The 21,587-nt window shown below is 44.6% G+C and overlaps 1 long non-coding RNA gene and 1 pseudogene across 3 annotated transcripts; both read left to right on the forward strand.

Moving 5' to 3' along the window:
- Positions 1–397: 397 nt before the first annotated feature.
- On the forward strand, positions 398–1,638 carry LOC149859904 (uncharacterized; annotated as a pseudogene).
- Positions 1,639–2,625: 987 nt separating this feature from the next.
- LOC149859905 (uncharacterized) lies at positions 2,626–19,111 on the forward strand. 3 transcript variants are annotated; one of them, XR_016443589.1, is made up of 5 exons: positions 2,626–4,305; positions 8,391–8,506; positions 10,507–11,038; positions 11,221–11,301; positions 18,341–19,111. It is a non-coding gene; the product is annotated as an uncharacterized LOC149859905 (long non-coding RNA). The 3 variants fall into 3 exon arrangements; XR_016443587.1 differs by having other exon boundaries at positions 11,221–19,111; XR_016443588.1 differs by lacking the exon at positions 11,221–11,301.
- Positions 19,112–21,587: the final 2,476 nt, after the last annotated feature.

The following is a 21,587-nucleotide window of genomic DNA, read 5'->3' on the forward strand; positions in this document are numbered from 1 at the left end:
AGTCTTCTCTATCCTGCCGGCCACCCTTCTTGGCTAGCAGGAAGGAACGGCTTTGAGCCGTTGGAAAATACGCATCGGATAGGCTTGTGAGTGCCTACCCTGATGTTGAGGCAGGAAAAGGCCAGAGAAGTGCTCAACTTGTTATGGCCACCCTCTCGTAGATCAATGCTCCACTTTTACCCTGCAATGTGATCCCAGCTTCTCCCAGTATATACGGGGGGAGTGTGGGAGTTTTGTTTTTCTTTTCTCTGTCCCCTCACAGGTCTCCAGACATAAACTCTGATGTCGCATAGCTGCACCAAAACCCTGCTGTATCTGGAGTCGGATGTCCAGACTCTATTTTGCAAATATAGAAGTTTTTGCTAATAAACTGTCATATGCCACTGAAAGTATAGGGAAAATGGGAACTCCATTAACCGCATCTTTAAAAATGTTAAGTGAGGAACAACAGCTAATAAGTAAGGTATTTCCTGGGTGGGAAGAAGTCATAGAAGGGGATGAAAAGTTATTGATGTCTGGTGTACAGTCTCTCCAAAATAATGTCTCATTGGCTTTAGCAAGTAAGCAAGCTCAGGCTCTCACCCAAAATGTCATCATGGGAATGATTCGGCAAGCCATGATGGGACAAATTCCCATGGAAGCAATCAACCTGATTCGGCCCCATGCAACAGAGGAAGAATTAGTCCTCCAGCCCTGGTGGAGATTAGTTAACACTTCATACAATCACAACCAGCAAAGCTTGCAGTTATTCCCTATAACTGTGGCAGGCAAGAAAGTTAGAACAATCCACCCAGTAGTCCCATTAGGATTGCAAATTGATGATAGCTCTGTGATGTACTCCAGGCATCATAACGCTTGGGCCTGGCAGAAAGATAATATATGGAAAACAGTAAATGTAAAAGGGAGTAGTAGAAAAAAGGGTTTGGGTTATATCTGTGAAGACCAAGCATTAGACGAGCATAATGAATGTTTTTTTCCACAACCTGGGAACAAGTCTCACTGTTCCTTCGATGTTATTCAAGAAAGGGAATCCGCTATTGTTTATGTAGGTAAAGCATGTGTGTGCATAAGAACAAGATGTGATATTGTATTAATTAATGATATTGGATTCAACCTATGGTGCCTTATATTAATCGCTGTTTCTGTAATGTAACCACTACTGTTACTTGTGATCTTAAGTTTACTGTACCTATATGGACCATACAACATTTAAATGCCTACCCTGAGCTCTACAAAGAAGTGTCCCCCATTGTACTAGGAATGGGTCTTATCGCCATTAAGAACCTATTAACTCATCCCTCTTTACAAGCGGAACTGCAAAGACTCAAAACTTCGGGAGAGAATGGCAAACTCGAGATTCAACAGTCCACAAAATAAAATGAACCACAATCAGGAGATCTCTAAGCTAGCAGCCACAGTTAAAAATGCAGGCCATCACTCCTGGTGGGAGATTTTGTTTGGATGGAGTCCCAATGCAACAGGACTTTTAAATGTCATGCTTCACCCCATTGTAATAATTATTAGTTTTCAAATTATACTAATAATTGGTCTAATGCTGCTAGTTTGTTGGATCCAGAGACTGATGCGACGATTGCAATGGATAGAAGATCAGACCAGTACCATGGAGCAAAAATGTGATGGGGATACTTGCTCAATGCAAGCACCCCATCAACGGGGGGAATTGTTACCTGTCAGCTCCATGTTCTTGGGGGAACCCTGATACAGGACACAGACTGTCTGACTCACAAAGACTCGCCCCCCCCCCCAACCTAAACAGAAAACTTGAAGCAGAGACTGCAGTAAATTCTGAGATCAACGAAGCAGGGGAGCACTGCATGATGGGGAAGCTGTGCTCCAAATGCTAATCGACCCTCACACCCAGCTCAGCATTTATCAGACCAGTTCTAATCTGGATTTACAAAGAACTTCCCCACCCCCACCACACACATACACACCTCTAAGCAAAAGTAAGTTTAATAAGCATCTCAGGCCGTACATTCCCCGGTCCCACTATGGGAGGCCTATGTAAACTTAATTGGCTAAAACTCGGTTGCCGGGTTAGGGAATGCTGAGGCAACAGACCGAGTCAGAGGGGGCATGGGCAACATTTGAACAATGGCACAGGGTTCATCACAGCGTCCAGCCCGTTGGAGCCCTGACCACAAGTGTTGTCATACTTTTCCCGAGACGACTGGTGGAAGTCCTCTCCACAACAGGTTATGAACACTCCAATAATTGCCTTAAGTCTGTTAAAAGACTATAGTAAGATCTAAAAAGTCATGCTAAGCTGAGACTTGTTCACAGCAAGCAAAAATACAAAAACCCCTGGTCAATTAAAAGGGTGTTTCTAAAAACGCCAAGAGAGATATCTGCTATCCATAAAAATGTCAAGCTGGCTCCAAGTAGGTGTTTTACTGAGTATCAATCAAGTTCCTGGGATGTTCCACTCAGATAACCCCTTGTCAATGGAGAGGTTGTTTCTGAAAACACCAAGAAAGATATCTGCTATCCATAAAAATGTCAAAACAATTTGATTTACAATATTGACAATGCTTAAAAGAAACTAAACTGAGGGTATAAAATCTGTAAAAGAAGCAGCAGTGAGTGTGCTAACACCACTCACTTTCTTCTGGAGAGGCTGCAGGAGGAAGATCATCTCCCTTCAAGGATCGTGCTGAAAACTTTAACCTGTCAGCTTTGCAACCCGAGTGCCTTGGACTGGTGAGATCCCAGCTCTCTCACTCTTTTCTCTCCCTCTAAGCATAGATTTCTGAACTTGAACTGTATTAGTTAAGCTTGAGCTAAGTTTCCCCAAATACTTAGTGAAACCAGGGTATACTGTGACTGTTTGTGTTTGTTTTTCCTTTGCATGTATATCACTACTAGTGTCAATATATATATTTCATCTACTTAGCAATAAATAACTTCTATAGTCAAACTGGTGGTAACTAGGTATATTTCACCTTCTTTACTTCTCTTTCCCCATTTGCTCTGTAGCAACGCCCCTCTTACCTAAGCTAAAGATCCCTGTGAAGCCCAGAAATACTGTGGGGTCTGCTCATCAAGAGACTAAAAGATTGGGACGTGCTGAGTTCGAAACGCATAAGGGGATCAGCTTGTACAGGCTGATTGACCCAGTTTGGCTCAGACGTGCCCTAATAAACTGAATGCTGGCCCATGAGGGTGTCATCTGGACACCTGGCCGGATTCAGAGGTATTCTGTTTAACTGTGTGCTTGTGTCTGACTGTAGTTTATTGTTGCTCTGATGAACTGATTTTTGGCATATGAGGGTGTCAGCCTGTCCATGCTGATCAACCCAGCCAGGTCGGGCATGTCACATTAATCTGTGTGTGTTTGTGTGTATAACTGATTTGGGGACTGAAGGAACCCAGCCCCACTGAACTGAGTCCTGCAAGATAGCTCCATCGGGGGTGAGGGCTTGCAGAAGGGAGAGATACAGCTCCGTATAGAAACACAAGTAACACGAGCAGCACATTGATAGAATTACTAAGACCCTAGCCCTAATAAATGACCACACCCCAAAGTAGCGGGCAAATCTGGTAACACTAAGATCTCTGTATAGTCCTTGTGAAGCCATAGGTACTGTTTAATAATGTTGTTTTCTTCTTTTTAAGGAGGTATATGCAAGATTTTTGTGTATCTTATGGTTTCTTTTATGTTGTAGAATTTTATTCCTTCCATGATATCTTGCTTACTTGGTTGCTTCCTTCCCAAAAAGGTGCTTTTACTAATCTAATTACTTCAATCTGTATTTAATGAGAAAATTTGTTAATTAACTTCTAGAAGATTTACATAACTAATAATTAGGAGTCTGGCACTGAAGATGACTCAATACAAGAAACAAGTCTGTAGATCATGCACGTGCCTCCTAGCTTCTATTAAGAAAAAGATATACTGCACATCCAAGACAGAGACTGCTTTGCTTCCTTATGTGTCTGTCCTATGAACCAGATTTTTCTTAAAGATATTTAGTCATCAAAAGACTCAAAAAGGCATTGTATGGGCTTTTCAAAAGCATCTAAGCATGTTTAGCCTCACCTTACCTCAGATTCAGAGAAGGACTTAGACACCTGGCCCCCACAACAGAATCCAGAATACTAACCTAAGCATCTCTAGTCTCCCTGTTCAACACCTGAGGGGAAATAAATTCCTCAGATGCACAGCAGCCAGCACGCCGAGCAGGGCACTGCCTGCACTGGCCAAAAGGGAACCCAGCACAGAAGAATGCCTCTCTTGGAGCTGTCAAGAGCCACTTGGAATCATACTGGAACCATTCTCTGAAGGTAGGCATTCAAGCTCTTTAAAAATCAATTGGAGTAATTCCTTTCTTTTAAAAATGCGGCTGTGCCACATTGGACAAAAACACGAAGGATTCACTAGGCAAGACAGAAGCTGAGCATGATGCTGTACAAAATGTTAGGGCTCCTACTGAGCAGTGGATCCAGCTGATGCCTTGAGCATTATTTCAGTATTTTATCTGCTGGCTATTAATGTAAAATATAAACAATTTTTGAGCAGGGGCTAAACCGAGGTCAATGGCGTAACTGGCAGGTACAGGGCCCTTGATGGCAGCTCATGTGGCAAGGGTTAGAGGTTTGTTGCTGTCACCACCTTTTTGCCACCAACCTACTACTGGGTTTTGGTGAAAAGGAGATGACATCTTACCTGCAGCAGCACACCACTAGCTAGTGGTGCCACTTCTCTGCCCTTCTCCACCCTTCCTGCTGCCACTCAGTCACTGAAAGAAAGGTCCCTTGTTCAGGGTTGTGGGGGAAAGGAGGAATGGACAAGGAATGGATGGGTGAGGCACCTCCATTCCCATGGCTCCCTCCACACCACTTGTGCCCCACTTGTTCATCCATTATTGCATGAGATCAAGCTCACCTGTTTTCTCAGGTGAGCATCCCAACCAAAGTGATTAATTACTGAGATGGTATGAATATTTTTATGGTATGGAGCAGCCCACACCTGAAGATAGAATTTTATGGTCAGTCCCGTGGGATACCTTCCCAAGAAGTACTATTTCCTTCTATTTTGTGATGCATTCTCTCTCACTATATTCATCATATTAGGATTGGTTTTATTTTTGCTGCCATACTGTGTTGGCAAATGTAGATTTAACACACATGCCCATTATCACTTCCTAGCCCCTTCAGCACTACCGCTTTACAGGCTGCTCACCACTCTTTCCAAGTTCTATTTCACTTTTTCTGCCCATATTTCCAGTCTTTCTAAGTCATGGTATCATGTCTCCCTCCTCACTAATATCCTTAACATCACCCAATATTGTACTGCTGTAAATCTTACCAACTTCCTGTCTCTCTTCACATATCACATGGTTAATGAACATCTTGATCAAAGCACTAATTCCTGCAGCTCCACTAGGGATCTTCCCCCAACTAAGTATATTGAAGTTTTAAATTTTTTTAGCAGTTTTTAAATCCACATACTAGCATTTATATTTTAGTCAAACAGTTACTTTTAAGAGAGATTTCACATCATGCTAGGCCTGTTCTGACAGAGCTCAAAACAGAAGGAATTGACACAAGTGGCTCCATACCATAAACCAATTAGATTACCAAGATGCTCCATTGTTAAGAATGCTTCTACCTCAAAAATGGAAAGGGGCTAATGTTTAGGGCACTTTCCTGGGAGGTGGTTTGTAATTTCCTCAGGCAAAGAAGGAATTATGTGCAGAACTTCTACATCATGATGGAGGGCTCTAAGCACCGGATCATTGTCTAAACATTCTACCTCCTCATTGTCCTTTTCCTGCCACCGTCTTCAAATAAAACATCTGCCTCTTCATTAAATGCAGGGATTTTTGAGGATCCCATTAATGGATTTTGGTGCCTAAATCCTGCTTAAGCCCCATTTTAAGTATAAATCCTCTCGTGTATGTGTGCTCTAACTCCTACTGAAATCAATATGAGTAAGGCACCAAGCCTGCTTAGGCATTTTTGTATATACATCTAGAGACATTCTTAGGCTTCTAAATACCTTGGAATTTTGCCCTGTCATCTTGGATATGAATTACATGTCCAAACTGATTATTTTACTTCCAGATTACCTCTGCAGTTTGTCAAACCAAAGAGAGAAAAATGAAAGAAGCTAGTCATCATGACAACATTGAATTCTGCTTCCTCATTGACAGGAGTCTAAATTCTTTTCTCCAGTGTTGTGTTTTTACTACCACTTGTGCTGCTTACTGTCTTGTTTTGTTCACTTAGGAATATATGTTAAAGGTGTTTGAGTGTTTAAACCTTATTTCAGTTAGAGTAAGGCACACAGGTGCCTTTCTCCATCTTTAAATGTCTACAAATCTGGCTTTTACTCCCTAACTCCCACAGGTCATTTTTAATTTCTGTATTATGGTGTTGTTGGCTTCTTGCATAACTGGCATCTCAGGACATAAGTTTTATGGGACACTTGGAGAAGTATGCTATAATATGATTTTGGACTTGTAAGACTGGATTTTCTTGGTTAACTGTCTACCTTTTTCTTAGCTATGCAACCAAACCATGCCTTTGTAATTCAGATCACTCAGAAATTGTACACCAAACTAGCAAATTTTAATATAATCCATTGAGTGTTCAAAGGAACAGAGATGGTTCCAAAATATATTTCTTTTAGGAATATAATGCCATCATATGAAAGTGATGCAATATTATTTGCGAAAAAAATTACTTAAGTTATCTAATCTAGTTTCTCTTCCTGCCATTCTGGATTGTTTCCTTCAGGATATTTATTAGAATATTATTCATTCTGGTTTCAAGTGTTCCCAACAATTAAGCTTCAGCCGTTGATACTGGAAGACCATTCCACAACCATAATTTGCTGTCAGGGATTCTTTTGATATTCAGTTAAAACTGTCCTGGTCTTAATTTCATCCTTCCATGGAGAATACATTTCAAATTTTATCTGATACCTACTTCTAATAATAGCCTATCTAATCCAGTACATATATTAATATTCTACTACAATATTAGTTTTTAGAGATAGTACCTACCATTTTATTATAACAAGTAAAGTAAAATAATGACATATTTTAAAAGCTTCACCATTTTCCCTCTTTCTCCCTGCAAGCAAAATTCCATGTTATGAATGTGCAAAGGATCTTAAAATAAAAAACAAAGTTTTCTTTTTTCATGGGTTTCCTGATAAAATTGGCAAGATCATTAAAAAAGACAGAAAATATCAGCCGATAGAACAATAAATGCACTTTTCATAACAAACCTAGTAGATTGCTCTGAAGAGCTATTAAACTTGAATTTCAAAACACAACCATAAAATAGCATGCATTTAACAAGATTAGCCTAACAGGAAATTACCCTTTGATGATACAGAAATCATGAAAGAGGAAGGTAAAATACATAAATAATGTACATAAATGGTTTTATACAGTGGAGACATCAGCTGAGCAATTCCATCTGTGAAAATAACGATTTCCAAAAGTATGTCAGACTGACAAATAAGGAAGAGATTTCTAGCTATAATAATGGCTGATGTTAACATTGTAATGCAGTTTATATAAAGAACTCTGACTCCTCTGATTCTTTTATAAAGTTTAACAAAATATCTATGGCCAAGCCCTTTTCTCCATTGAACGCAATAAAAAGTTCCTATTAATTTCAAAGGGAGAAATATTGTCAAGAAGTGAATGTTTGCAATAGATATTCAACCAGGTGAATCATTTGTTGGTTTGTTTAAGGACGGTATTGTCCAAGAATACTTTGCTACAAGAACTGGGTGTTCTTAGTATTGTAATTGCCAGGGATGTCCAGGAACATACTTTGGGCTGAGGTTTTCGGAAAATTGGCAAGCCATCCCTCAGAGAGCTAGTGGAAGTAGAAATGACATGTGGTTCTTGTGAACACCAGACTCTTCATACTCAGATTGATATTACATCCTCCCCATGTATGCACTCCTTGGGTTAATTGGTACCCCCCCTCCCACATGCCCGCATCTTGAGGCTTGATTTGTGTCACAACATCTACATAAAGAAATTGACTGGTATCATGTCCCCGTTGCAGCTTGCTTTGTTTATAAAACATTGAAATGCAACATCTATTTCTGTGGCTGCCACCAACAAGTTGCAGCATTAACTGTTGTGAAGGCAGAGTGAATCTGCCAGCTGGGCTGCATTAGGCCTACAGGGTGGGATTTTAACATTCATGAACTAAAATCTGTAAACTGTATGTAAACAACTGTATATTTGAAAAGGTTTGGGAATTCCACTGTAAGGATCAAAGCAATTTTTCAATGCCTTTGATTATTTTCTGAAGTTCAACAAAGATTCATTGACTACTGCTTGATCTTCAATAAGCTTGCTCAAAAAATTCTGATTAAACATTTTTCTCTTTTTTAGAATTTTCAGTCTCACCAAATGGAATAATTTGGGACAGACACTTCAATTTCCAAGCAGTTCTAATGGAGTGAGAGCACCAGGGTCAACCAGAGTGTATACTTCTAGGACATCATACTGTGGGTGTTACCACCATGTTTACATCAGTCCTCCCCCTCTCAAATTAGCACTGAGCATTTCAAAATTGTTCTTTTTTCTGAACTAGGATGGAACCACATTTTAAAATATAAAAATCCCTCTCAAAATGGAATTATCTTGCTCCATGCCATCCATCAGAATAAATTAAGATATTAAGAACTCCAGAAGTTGGAAGAATAGACAGTAACTAGCAATCTATATATTTCAGTAATTTACCAGTATTAATTACCTTTGCTTTTTAAAACTTCAGGGGTGGATCTACATGTGACGGGCTGGCTGGCAGTGTCTTAGCCCAGGGGTTTTGAAAGGGCAAAAGATGATAGGAGGACTTGGGATTCCCTTTTCTCACCAATATGGTAATGATTTGGCCCAGGGGTTTTGAAGGGGTAAAAGATGATTGGAGGACTTGGGATTCCCTTTCCTCACCAATCAGGCCCCAGAGACTCACCCTCCATGTCCCCTGATTGGCCCCTTGAGTCACTTGGAGGGGGATAAAAGGGGCAGTGTGGCTAACTCAAGGGAGACCAGTGAGGAACCACAAGGAAGTTCAAGTCCCAGCTGAGGTGGCTTGAGGTGAATGCGCTAGCTTTCTTCTCTTCTGCTCTATAGGGGGAGGAGAGTTCCTATACCTCCCACAGCGCTTGTGCACCTGCTTTGATCCCTTCGGTTGGAGAGGGGGTACACAAGATGCTTTACTGTGCAGTAGCTTAGCTTACAGTACAATAAGCATGTACATCTTCATATGCACATGCTTACTGCATAGTATACCTAACTGCACTCCTTGGTTGGGGGGTCTGTAGTAGACCTCCACCGTTAGGGGAGCGGGAGCAGGGTGCATGTGTGCCACATGTGTACCCACCTTACCTTGGCAGCGAAGTCAGCAGCTGCAGAGGAGACAGTGGCAGGGGCAGCAAGAGCTGATTTCCCCCTAAGGTGAGTGGGGCATAGGGTACAGCACAGCTGAGGCAGATCCGGAGGGGAAGCCCTCTGGAGCCCTCTTAACTCACCCGACAGGGAGCCACGCTCCCGAGCCGCAAGCAGGCAGGCAGACCGCAGGGAGGAGGGGATCTAGAAGGACCTTTCCCCCAAGTGGGGGAGCAGCTCCAGGGGCCTTTCCCCCAAGTGGGGGGGAGGGGGCAGCTCCAACTAGCCCTTTGGGATGGTAATCCCTGCCACCCCAGGCTCCCAGTGGGAGGGTCGGTAGGGGGTGGGGCCACCAGCAAGCACTTCCAGCTTAGCCGGAAGGCCTGATTGGCTGAGGGTAGAACCATGGGGATTTCAAACCATGGGCTTTAAAAAGCTGCGGTTTGAAATTCCCCCAGCAGTTGGGGAGCACGAGCAGGAGCAGAGGGAGCAGGGTGCACGTGTGCCACACGTGTACTCACCTTACCTCAGCAGCGAAGGCAGTAGCTGCAGAGGATACAGCCGCGGGGGCAGCAACAGCTGATTTCCCCCTAACGTAAGTGGGACAGAGGGTACAGTGCAGTTGAGGTGGATCTGGAAGGGAAGCCCTCCAGAGCCCTCTTAGCTTGCCCGACAGGGAGCCACGCTTCCAAGCCGTGCGTGAACAGTACGTGAAAACAGGCATGCTCTGTAAGTTCACGTAAGGCGGGCATGAGGCTGCCTAGAGCGGCACCTCCAGTGAGCAAAAGCAGCAGGCACAGCTCTGTAGACATGGTACAGACACAGAGTGCAGCTGCCAGGGGCCCCGCCTGGGCGCAACCACCTGCCATGGGCTCTTCTGAGGCCTCCACCCAGATGGAGCTCATGGCGGGGTCAGTGGCCCCTTGCCCCCCTGTCTGTGGGGGGTGCTCAGTGGGGTCCTGTGGGGGGGGGGCATGATGGCCCCCTTGCCTGTCCCTCCTGTGCATGACTTAGGGCCTTAGAGGAACAAGTGAGGGAGCTCCAGGCTGAGGTGAGCAGGCTGAGGGAGATCAAGGACACAGAGGATGAAATTGATGCCTATTTCTGTTCTCTGCAGGCCCGGTCGCCCACTGTACAGCCCCCACAGGAGATGCATCCAATGCAGGAGTGGCAGAAGGTGTCCAAATCCAGAGCTGCTAGGCCTACAGTGGTGGAAGCTCCCCAGGTTCACCTGGGGAACCGGTTCGATGCCCTGGCAGCTGTGACAGAGAAAGACAGAGAAATTGCACCTGGCAGGGATGATGCCACTCCTCACATGATTAAGAATGGGCAGAGAGCAAACACCAGCAGGAAGAAATGCCAGGTCCTCGTCATTGGAGACTCCATCCTACGAGGCCTAGAAAGTCCCATCTGTCTGCTTGACCCCATGATGTGAGAGGTCTGCTTCATACCTGTGGCTCAGGTTGAGACATCATGGAGGGATCCTGGCCTACATCCGACCTGAAGACCAGTACCCCATGGTTGTCATCCACGTGGGAACGAATGACGCAACCAGGGGCAACCCTGACCACATTATGAAGGACTTCAAGGCTCCGGGGGACATGCTTAAGGAGATGGGGGCACAGGTGGTATTCTCCTCTCTTCTTTGGGTGAGTAGGCGGGGACGGCGACACAAGGCCTGCATTGGTGAGGTCAACCAGCACTTACGCAGTTGGTGCCACTAGGCAGGCCTTGGGTTCCTACATAATGACCCGTGCTTTTGGGTGGGGGACTTGCTGGGGTGGGATGGGCTTCACCTCTCTCCTAAAGGCAAGCGTGTCTTCTCTTCCAGGTTCACTGATCTTGTACGGTGAGCTTTAAACTAGCCTCACTGGGGGAGGGGGCCACAGGAAGATGAGGAGACACCACCCGAGTAAGACAGGTGACAAATGCAAGGAGTGCCCAGATATGAAACAGGGGTCCAGACAGTCTCCCAAATCAGGGGGGTGGCACACACAGCTAGGCAAGGTCTTAAATGCCAATATGCTCATAGTATAGGGAATAAACAGGAGGAACTCACCCCCAGAATATCCAGTTCAGACCCAGACATAGTAGGGCTTACAGAACCGTGGTGGGATACAACTGGGCAGTTAGCATTAGGGGCTATAGGCTTTACAGGTGGGATAGAGAAGGAGGGAAAGGTGGGGGTGTTGCACTCTATGTCAAAGAGGAATACACATCCTCTTCCAGCAAAATGGGGTCAGAGGGGCAAGCTGAAGTGCTCTGGGTCAAGATACAAGGGGGCCATGGGGAGAGGGAACTAACGGTGGGGGGCCATAACCCCTGTTGGGGTGCTGTGGCCCATGTTGGGGGCTATAACCCCTGTTGGGAGTCTGGCAGGTGCACAGCAGCAGCCCCCAGTGGGAAGGGTGCAGGGAACTCTCAGGGCTGCTTCAACAATCCAACTGGCACAAGGGGTAGTGTCCCCAGGTACCAATTGGCTGGGCCCTAGAAGCTCCAGAAAATGAGTAGCCCTGAGGTACTTGCCAGGTACCTTTTTATACTGCTGGGGGCAGCACAGATGTTGGCCCTGGGCTCCATCTCCCACTGGCTGCAGATCTGGGAGGAGCCAGGCAGGGTTATTTTGTCCCAAGTGACACAATTTGCTCCTCCACAAAGTGCACATCCAAGCACGTGTGCTGAGGTAAAAAGCCCCGGCTCAAATTTGCACCGCTTCTATTTGAGCTTCTGCAAGCACACATGCTTGCATGTGTGGGCATGCCCATTAGCAATAAATCTGCTTCCGCTTTTCTGCATATGTAAATACCTGCCTCTGGGAGTGTTTACTTGTGAGTAAACTGCTCCCACATCAAAAGAATGTATAAACACACCCTAACAATTTCAGAATTGATGCCAGTTGCAAAAGAACCTAACAAATCTCAGATCCTGTAGCTCTATGCTGTGAATGCATCTACATGTGTGCCTGACTGTGCAGTAGTTACTGCGCAGTCATTTAGTACTTGCTAAATGATGTAGCATCTCATGTTGATGTGCCCTGTATATCTTTCCCCATATAGCACTGCAGTTTCAAAGATCTGAAAAACAGATCCTAGACTAGATCCTATTATCCATATATTATAGAGAGACAAAGTATACTAATAGAATTATTAACAGGGAAGCAACTCCGACAGCTTTTAATTTTAGAACAGAGAAAGAGTGTATTATTTTTCCCTATACTTCAGCAAGATGCTTATCTGCCATAGCTAAGCCCTTCTTCCACTAATTTCATAGCAAACCCATCTTAGGACATGCTGTAAAAAAATGGAGTTCATATTTTCTTATTACAAAGTAACATTTATTTAATCCTTGTTAAAATACATCTTGCCTGCGATTAACAGGCATAACCAAAACAGATTTCTCTGAGAGCTATAGAGCTGGGATAGTGAGCAGGAGGGATGTGATAGAGAAAGAGGATGTGCTTGCCACGCACTTTAGCTGTGGTCATTTGAATCCATGGGGAACAAAATACAATGAACAAAGCACAACACAGTTCTTTTGAAAATATGATATATTGTATTAGACCAACTAAAACAGGTGGAAAAATTCTTTGCAAGCTTTCAAGTACAAGCACCCTTCTTTAGGCAGAGGGAGCATCTGATTTACCCAAAGAACCTTGCCTGCCTGTGTCCTTAGACCTACATGGCTACAATCAACACCAAAGTACAAAGCACAGCTTTTGAGCTGCTCTTGCATACCCTAGAGATAACAGAAATCCCCAGGCAGCCTCTGGATTTAGAGCCTCACCTAGACTTGAGAATCTGGCTGTTTAGCTATTAGTATGCCTAGTAGTCCAAAGTCTCTCTCTGTATCAAGAATACAGTTGATACCTTTTAACATAGTTAGGATTACATCCAAAATATACAAGGAACAAACAAACAGTTTTGCTTTGTTAAGTTGGTACAGTTTGCTGAGTTTTTTTTAGTTTAGGAAATGTCTTGTTTTCAATACTTAAAAGATGACACTCTAGGAGGTATAAACACAGGAGACAAATTACTTGAACCTCTTTACAACTGAAGTGGAAACAAATGTTTTTGAAAATATTAATATTCCAGCACTTGATATGCCATGATCTATTAGTAACAACACTATAGAGACCCTCCATGTAGCACCACTTGGCAAGTGAGCAGCTGTATTCTGCCCTGGGTTTAGTTCCTGGATATTAATATCAATAGTAATACTTTAAATAGTAATTGTAAGCCACTAATGGGTTTTTTCAGTTTGTATTGTCTGTTCATGTAGGTCTGGTCAATAGTGTAACTTCTGGAATTTGCAGAGTTCTAGTTTAATACTTTAGAAAACCTTTTTTAAAATGTTCTGTTGTATATGCACTGTTTTCATGCCGAGCTCACCAATCCATTGGGGCTATTTAATTTAAGAACTGACTATGTTTTTAGCTCAAATGATGTGAGCCAAATCCAAGGAGGGATTTAAATACCTCAGTCCAAAATGATGAGCTTCAAAATGCCTCCTTATCTGCCATCAAGCCTTGCAGATACCTACAGTTTGTGGCACTTCCATTTTAAATATTAGAAGTCCCCAAAACCTAGGGTCTTCCTTCTGCTTATATCTGCAAGCACTTCAATCTTAACAGGTTCAGTACTGACAAGTGCAAGGTACTGCACCTAGGGAGAAAGAATCAGCAGCATACCTACAGGCTGGAGGACTCCACTCTCCTCATCACGGAGGTGGAAAAGGATCTTGGAGTCATTATAGACTCCAAGATGAACATGGGCCACCAATGTGGGGATGCAGTCAAGAAGGCTAATCGCACCTTGTCATGCATCCACAGATGTATCTCGAGCAGGTCCAAAGCGGTGATCCTCCCCCTCTATGCGGCACCGGTCAGCCACAGTTGGAGTACTGCGTCCAGTTCTGGGTGCCGCACTTCAAGAGGGATGTGGACAGCATTGAGAGGAGGGCACTCACATGATCAGGGGGCAGCAGGGCAGGCCCTACAAGGAGAGGCTACGGGACCTGAACCTGTTCAGCCTGCACAAGAGAAGGCTGAGGGGGGATCTGGTGGCTGTCTATAAACTGGCCAAGGAGGACAAGTAGGCAATGGGAGAGTCCCTGTTCCCCTGAGCACTACTGAGAATAACAAGGAACAACGGCCATAAGTTGACAGAGTAGATTCAGGCTAGACATCAGGAGGCACTGGATCACTGTCAGGGCGGCTAGGATCTGGAATCAACTTCCAAGGGAAGTGGTGCTCGCTCCTACCTAGGGGCTCTTCAGGAGGAGGCTAGATAGACACCTTGCCGGGATCCTTTTCTACCATGGCAGGGGGTCAGACTTGATGATCTGACCAGGTCCCTTCTGACCCTAGAAACTATGAACTATGAAACTGTAATGATTATTTTATGTTTATGACACTAAATACACTTAATTGATTTCTAATTTATATTCTATGAAGGTCATTGTGCCATCATGTTTCTTAGTGTTGCAGACAAAACTGAAAGAGTGGAAAGCATAATCATGCTCCATTTGTGACTTTCTTCGTGTTCCTTTAGGCATGACACAGCCTTATAAATGTGAACACTTTGTTGTACTGGCTCCCAACAACAAAAGAGGCATTATTCATCAAAATAATGGCATGAGAAAACAACCTCACTGTGTTATCCTATTAATGGGCAGATATTACCTCAGGATAATACAGCATATGATGTGAATTACAATTATACTAAAAAAGGACAAGATTCAAATAAAAGTTGAGGTATATGAAGATAGCCAGTACACTGCTGGCATGACAGATTTTTGAGGCACTTGAAAACTGATTTCTTGATGCCACTAGTACTCCCACAGCTATAAATCATTCTGTCTTCAGCTTAGCTAATTAATTAGTGGGTTACTGTCTGAAGTGGTATGACAGTGGAAAACCCTACATATGAGCTGTATAACATCTTACACTGTATAGGGTAGTACACAGTTATTACAGTCTAATTGGTTAGGTACAGTATTTGTATTCAAGCAGAAGTTAATATACAACTTTTCAGAAGACCCTTCTAAGTTCAAACACCCGTCTTTGAGTGCCCAACATATGAGTGTGACCAAAACTTCCTAATTTTAGTACCAAATTTAAGTTGCCCTATTTCCCAATATGCTGATTTACCTCAGCTTCAGATAAGATGGTCATGTCCCTAATTATTTTATATAGATTATGAGACATCAGCATTATCTTTTGCCTTCATGAGATTCCACCTGGCATGTGACTTTTGCATTAGTTTCAGCTTCTAGATATTAGTAATATTATCAACGTCATGGTTCAGAATATTCTCCTAACTAAACTTGTAGATACACTTTTTAAAGATGTCCACCCTTTAGAAAAACAGTAAAAGTGTCATTAAGGCAGCAATATTATTATTTTCCTGGGAGACCTGTGTTAAAACTGAGTTGTTTATATTACATTAGATGCTTTTGAACAAAGTGTACAGCAACTCAATTAAGTGAAATACTGATTTCTAATTAGGATTTAATTAGAAATTGAGTTCAGATTGAGAACAGAACAACTCCCTCCTGCGAATTATACCACATTGGCTGCTTGTATTTATCATGATGGTCTATAGTCTCTTTGCCTATAAAAATATTGAAAATAAAATATGCTGCATAACATATAGCATGCTTACTTTTTATAACCCAGATTTTGTCTACAGGGCTAGGGACAGATATTACACATAAACTGGTTTAAGTGATAGGAAACTGGTTTAAACCTGTAACCAAACATAAGTTCAGTGCACATAAACCCATTTCAAAATGGCCAAATTTGGTTTGAGATAAACCTAGTTGAATGTAATATATCAGACTTAACTGACTGAGCTCAAACCAGTTTATGCAAACTCTCTCCCAGACCCCTTTCTGGTTTAATTTAAACCGGAGTCCTCCAGCACCCCAGTATGCTCACAGGGCTGTGCTCTTTGCTCCAGCAGAGCAGGGCCTGCCCCTTTGCTTCCTAACCAGAGCAGGGACAGGCCAGATCCTGGCCCCTGAAGAAAGCAGGGAAGAGGTTCATTCCTCACTTCCTGCCCCTGTCCAACCAGCATGTGCCTGCATTTCTTCACTGGCTGCTCCAGAAGCGGGGGCATGGCCAGTAGGGCTGTGTGAAATTTTGGCAGCCATTTTGTTTAGTTTCAGATTTGGACATTTTGACGGTCAAAACACTGAATCCAAAATGAAATACAGGGCTCCAAAACATCTCTGAAATGAAACGGGCCATCCAAAATGTTTCAGAGGTGGGCTTTCAGGGAAAGAGGAAGGGGGAGGAGTGGGGGAAGGACTGCTCCAATATTGACATCTGTAGCTGGCCAGTGACAATGATCTGTCCCTGAGGTCCCTTCCAACCCCAGTGCTGGGAAATCTAACTAGGGGCTGGGAAGCTGGGGAATCAAACTGGGGACTGGGGAATCCAATAAGGAGCTGAGAACTGAGCTGGGGGCTGGGAAATTCAGCCAGGGGCTGGGGAAATGTTCATGATGGTGCAGTTGCCACGTGAGTGACAGGTGGGGTGGGGGGTGATCCCTGCTGCCCCCGCTGTCCCACACTATGCAGGGGGGGCTCTGCCATGAGCCCTCAGAGGCCCCAGTTGCCAGCTTTTTTTTTTTTTTTTAAAAGCTCTGTAGTCACTGGCTGTGGAGTATGCGGATGACAGTGAAGTATGGGGCTAGTGCCAGCAGGGCCTGTCCCCACCAGGAGGGCTGTGCGAGACTGCTCCTGGGGGGAGTGGGCCCCCAAATCTGCATGCAGGATGACAGCATGCTGCTGCTGCCAGCAAGTGATACTAGTTTTGCTTTGAACTGTTTGAGGTGCAGTTTCAGAAAAACCCCTGCACCTATCTCCTTGAAACTTGGCAGGCTTCATGCCCTCAGAAGGGGCTACCTCCCTACAAGTTTCATTCAAATCAGGCAAGAAATGACAAAGTTAAAGGCAGTCTTGTGATTCTCCATTATAGCCTGTGGCCAAAACACCACCAAAACTCTGAAACAGCTCTGAAACTGTTTTGGCCAAAATGAAATGGGACAGTGATTCAGAACACCAAAACAAAGCACTTTCCCACCGAAATGCTGAATCCGAAACAAAAATGGAACAGCTTTTTGGACAACCCTATGAAACACTGAAGTAAAACACTGGCCCTCCAAAATGCTGAATCCAAAACTGAAACAAAATATGGGCATTTCACACAGCCCTAATGGCCAGCCCTAGCAGCAGCCTGGAGTGAGCTGGCCAGGGAGGGGGTTAAATTCTTCCCTCCTTGTCCCATGGACCCAAGCCCACTCCTTGCTCACTGACACAGTGGTGGGGACACAGTGAGATGCCAGCTGGTGAGGCTTCCCTAGATGGGGCGAGTCAGGGGGTGGGGTTATTCCCACAGGGGACCATAGTGGAGTCTGCCACCCCAACCACCACTGCCGCTTACTCCCTGCACAGTGCAAATCACAAGCCCCCTCCTGCCCCCTCTGCCAGAAGCTGGAGGGAGAGGGGAATAACCCCCCTCTTCTTGCCCCACTGCCTAAGCTGGACTCTGGTCATGCTCCCGCCCTGCTGCTGGAGCAGCAAAGGGGCAGGGCCCTTAATGGAGGTAGCAGCCCCTGCTATGATGTCTGGGGAGAGCGAGCCTCTTCCTGGCAGGGAAGCCATGAGCCAGGAGTCAGAGATGCCATGGACTGTGTGGGGCGAGCAGCAGCACTGTACGTGTATTCAGTTTATTGTCCACTGGACCCCCAGGTTCTTTTCTGCACAGATGCTGCCCAGCCAGTCAGCCCCCAGCCTATACAGTGCGTGGGACTGTTCCATCCTAAGTGCAGGACTTTACAGTTCTCCTTACTGAACCTCATGAGATATCTTTTGGTTCAGTCCTCCTTTTTGTCAAGGTCTCTCTGAATTCTAACCCTACCCTATAGCATATCTTCTATTCCCCACAGGTTTCTGTCATCTGCAAACTTGCTGAAGGCAAACTCCATCCCATCATCCAGGTCATTCATAAAGATATTGAACAAAACTGGCCCCAGGACCAATGCCTGGGATCCACTTGATACCAGCTACCAACTAGACATTGAGCCATTGATTACTACCCTTTGAGCCCAATGATCCAGCCTGTTTTCTGTACAATTTACAGTCCATTCATTCAACCCGTACTTACATAGCTTGCTTGCAAGAGTGTTATGGGAGACCATATCAAAAGCCTGGCTAAAGTCAAGGTATATACATCCACTGCTCTCCCGGCATCCACAGAGCCAGTCATCTCATCATAGAAGGCAATCAGGTTGGTCAGGCATGACTTGCCCCTGGTGAATCTATGCTGACCATTCCTAATCACCTTCTCCTCCTGCATGTACTTAGAAATGGATTCCTTGAGGACCTGCTCCATGATTTTTCCAGGGACTAAAGTAAGGCCTTTCTTAAAGATGGGCACTAGACTTGTCCTTTTTCATTCATTTGGGACCTCTCCTGAACACCAGGGATTTTCAAAGATGACTAACAGCTCTGCAATCACACCAGCCTATTCCCTCAGCCCCCTTGGATATGTGGCATCTGGCCCCATGGACTTGTATATGTCCACGTTTTCTAGTCTCCATATTGCAAAACCAGGACCTGGGCGGAAGTCTTGACAGTGAGTGGTCCTGCCTGGACACATGAATGACTGGTGCCTCCCAAGTCTGGGGGGGGGCACAATTTGTGGGCAGCAGCATCAGAAGCAGGGGGGCAAGAGGTGACCACCTGCAAAAGCCAGCATTGGTGCGGGGGGGGGGGGGGAGGGAGGTTGTGAGCGGCAATCACCTGCAAAAGCTGGCAGCGGCAGCAGCAGCGGTGAGTGTCAATCACCCTCAGAAACCAGCAGCAGTGAGTGGCAACTGCCCACATAAGCTGGCAGCCGAGGGGGGCAGTGGCGAGCGGCAACTGCCCACAGAAGCTGGCAGTGGTGACCAATCTCAGGGGGGCACATGCCCTCCTTTGTCCCCCATACAAGTCACCTATGCCTGGACAGATACCTCACAGGCACAAGTAGAGGAAGAGCTGGCAGTGGCAGTTGTTCTGGCATTGTGACATTCTCCAGCCATTTCTCTGGGTCTCTTAATCCACTGCCTCTCTCTTTCTGTCCCTCTTTCCAAGCAAACCTTCCCTAGTGAACTCCCCCGTTAGCTGGCCCAAAAGCTTTCCGTTTTCCCTTCTTCTACTCATATAGCTTCCAGGGAAGAAAGGTGAGAGAGTTTTCAGGCAAACTCCCTACTAAACTCCCCCTCACTTGGGACTCAAATTAAGCAAGGGGGTTAAGTATTGGTCTAACTCTTGAGTTTTAGCTACTTGCACTAAATAAGTAGGTTAGTTGCTCTTAATTAAAGAAAGAGCTTACCTTAAAGGCTCCCCTTCAAAGAGATGGACATCAAATGTACCTGTGAACTGATTTGCGAATTGCTTGGAAAAGCAGTTATCACTGTGTCCATGATAAATTATGGAGAGCTAATACTTTTTAGTTTATTAATAAAATACTTTTTTAGAAAAGATCATCCATTGCTGCTGTTTTATATTTGGCTGTGATTATTTTTCATTGTGAATGCAAACTTGTAACATGTGGATGCTCTTGTCATGAGAAAACAGTATTAACCCTTAAACCAGTGTAATAAAAATGCTTGACATTTGACTAATTCCTTTTATTTGATTTAATTGTAGATCATATGGTCTTTTGCAAATTAAAATAATTGCCACGTTGCATGCCTTGGCCCTACACTGTGCTCCCAGAGCCAAAGACAGCTCTGCTGAAGTTACTAGGTCTCAGTATATACAAAATATAATCACATAGGTTCATGGCAACATTAGAGTCCCCTAAGCATCTCTAGGGGCCACTACTCGCATTTACCTCACAGAAAAGATCCCGCTGAGATTTTCCCCTGCAGTGAATATTGACTGCAAGTGGTATTTCATCAGATTGCAAATACCAATCTTAAACTTACTTCTTTTAAAATGAATCATGTTTTTACCAAATGCGGAATTGGAGTGAATCAAATTTAAATTCCTCTTACTGCTTCTAATGTCTAGTGCTTGTAATCTGGAGGTTAATTTGTAGCTGTAATAGAGTTAAAATTAAATTGTCTAGCTCATCATTTTTACTGTTAAGAACAGGTAAAAAGAAGGTGTATATAATGGTAAGGGTATATGTTAAAAAGCAGGTAATTCAGGGATATTAACCTACCCTGGTCAGTTTCCATTAAAGGAATGGTTGTGCCTCAATGGTTTGGGATCAGCTACTGTTATGAACACTCTCTTTAACAATCTGTTCTTATACTTTATCCACATAGTTTTAAAACTTTCTAACAGAACAAATGGATATCATAATTATTAGATATAATTCTTAGCTATCTTATCCAGCACAGTATAGTGATAATTCAACTATTTATGCAGCATAGTTTCATAGTTTCTAGGGTTGGAAGGGACCTGAGCAGATCATTGAGTCCAACCCCCTGCCATGGGCAGGAAAGAGTACTGGGGTCAAACAACCCCAGCAAGGTATACATCTAGCCTCCTCTTAAAGACCCCCAGGGTAGGAGCCAGCACCTCTTCGCTTGGAAGTTGGTTCCAGATCCTAGCCACCCTGACAGTGAAGTAGCGCCTCCTGATATCTAGCCTAAATCTACTCTTTGCCAGCTTGTGTCCATTATTTCCAATCACTCCTGGCAGAGCACGAGGGTGTCACAGGGCGGGGACCTAGGGGCAGCTGTGATGTCTCTTAGTCTCTTAGTGCCCCCTACCATGCCAAGTAGGTATCAATGCACCCTCATTCTCGCCAACCATGTCTTTGATGTCACTAGTGTTATGGGAGGCTGCCTTTTCAACCCCTTTGGACACGGTACCCCTGACGTACTCCAATCTGTGCCCCGTCTATGGTGACTCTGTGCGCTCCCGCCGAGGGCTACGCATGGCTCCTACCACCCCTAATACCACACCCCAAGCCTCTCAGATGTAGCGGACATTGTCAAGTCAATTACTGTTGCCCGTGCCCTCACAGACGCCCTCCGGGCTTGTCTTCTACTCGTCGCCCGCACTGGGACCTATCTCTGTGCCCTCACCCGCACTGGGGCCTACTTTGTCCATGCGCCCTTTCTGGGCTTCCAGTCTGTGTGCCCTCCCTGGGGCATCTCTCCACCCTTGGGACTTCTCATCTATGCGCTTGGG

The sequence above is a fragment of the Crocodylus siamensis genome, chromosome 7 (assembly GCF_052110815.1).
Source record: "Crocodylus siamensis isolate JL-2025a chromosome 7, ASM5211081v1, whole genome shotgun sequence".
Classification (NCBI taxonomy): Eukaryota; Metazoa; Chordata; order Crocodylia; family Crocodylidae; genus Crocodylus; species Crocodylus siamensis.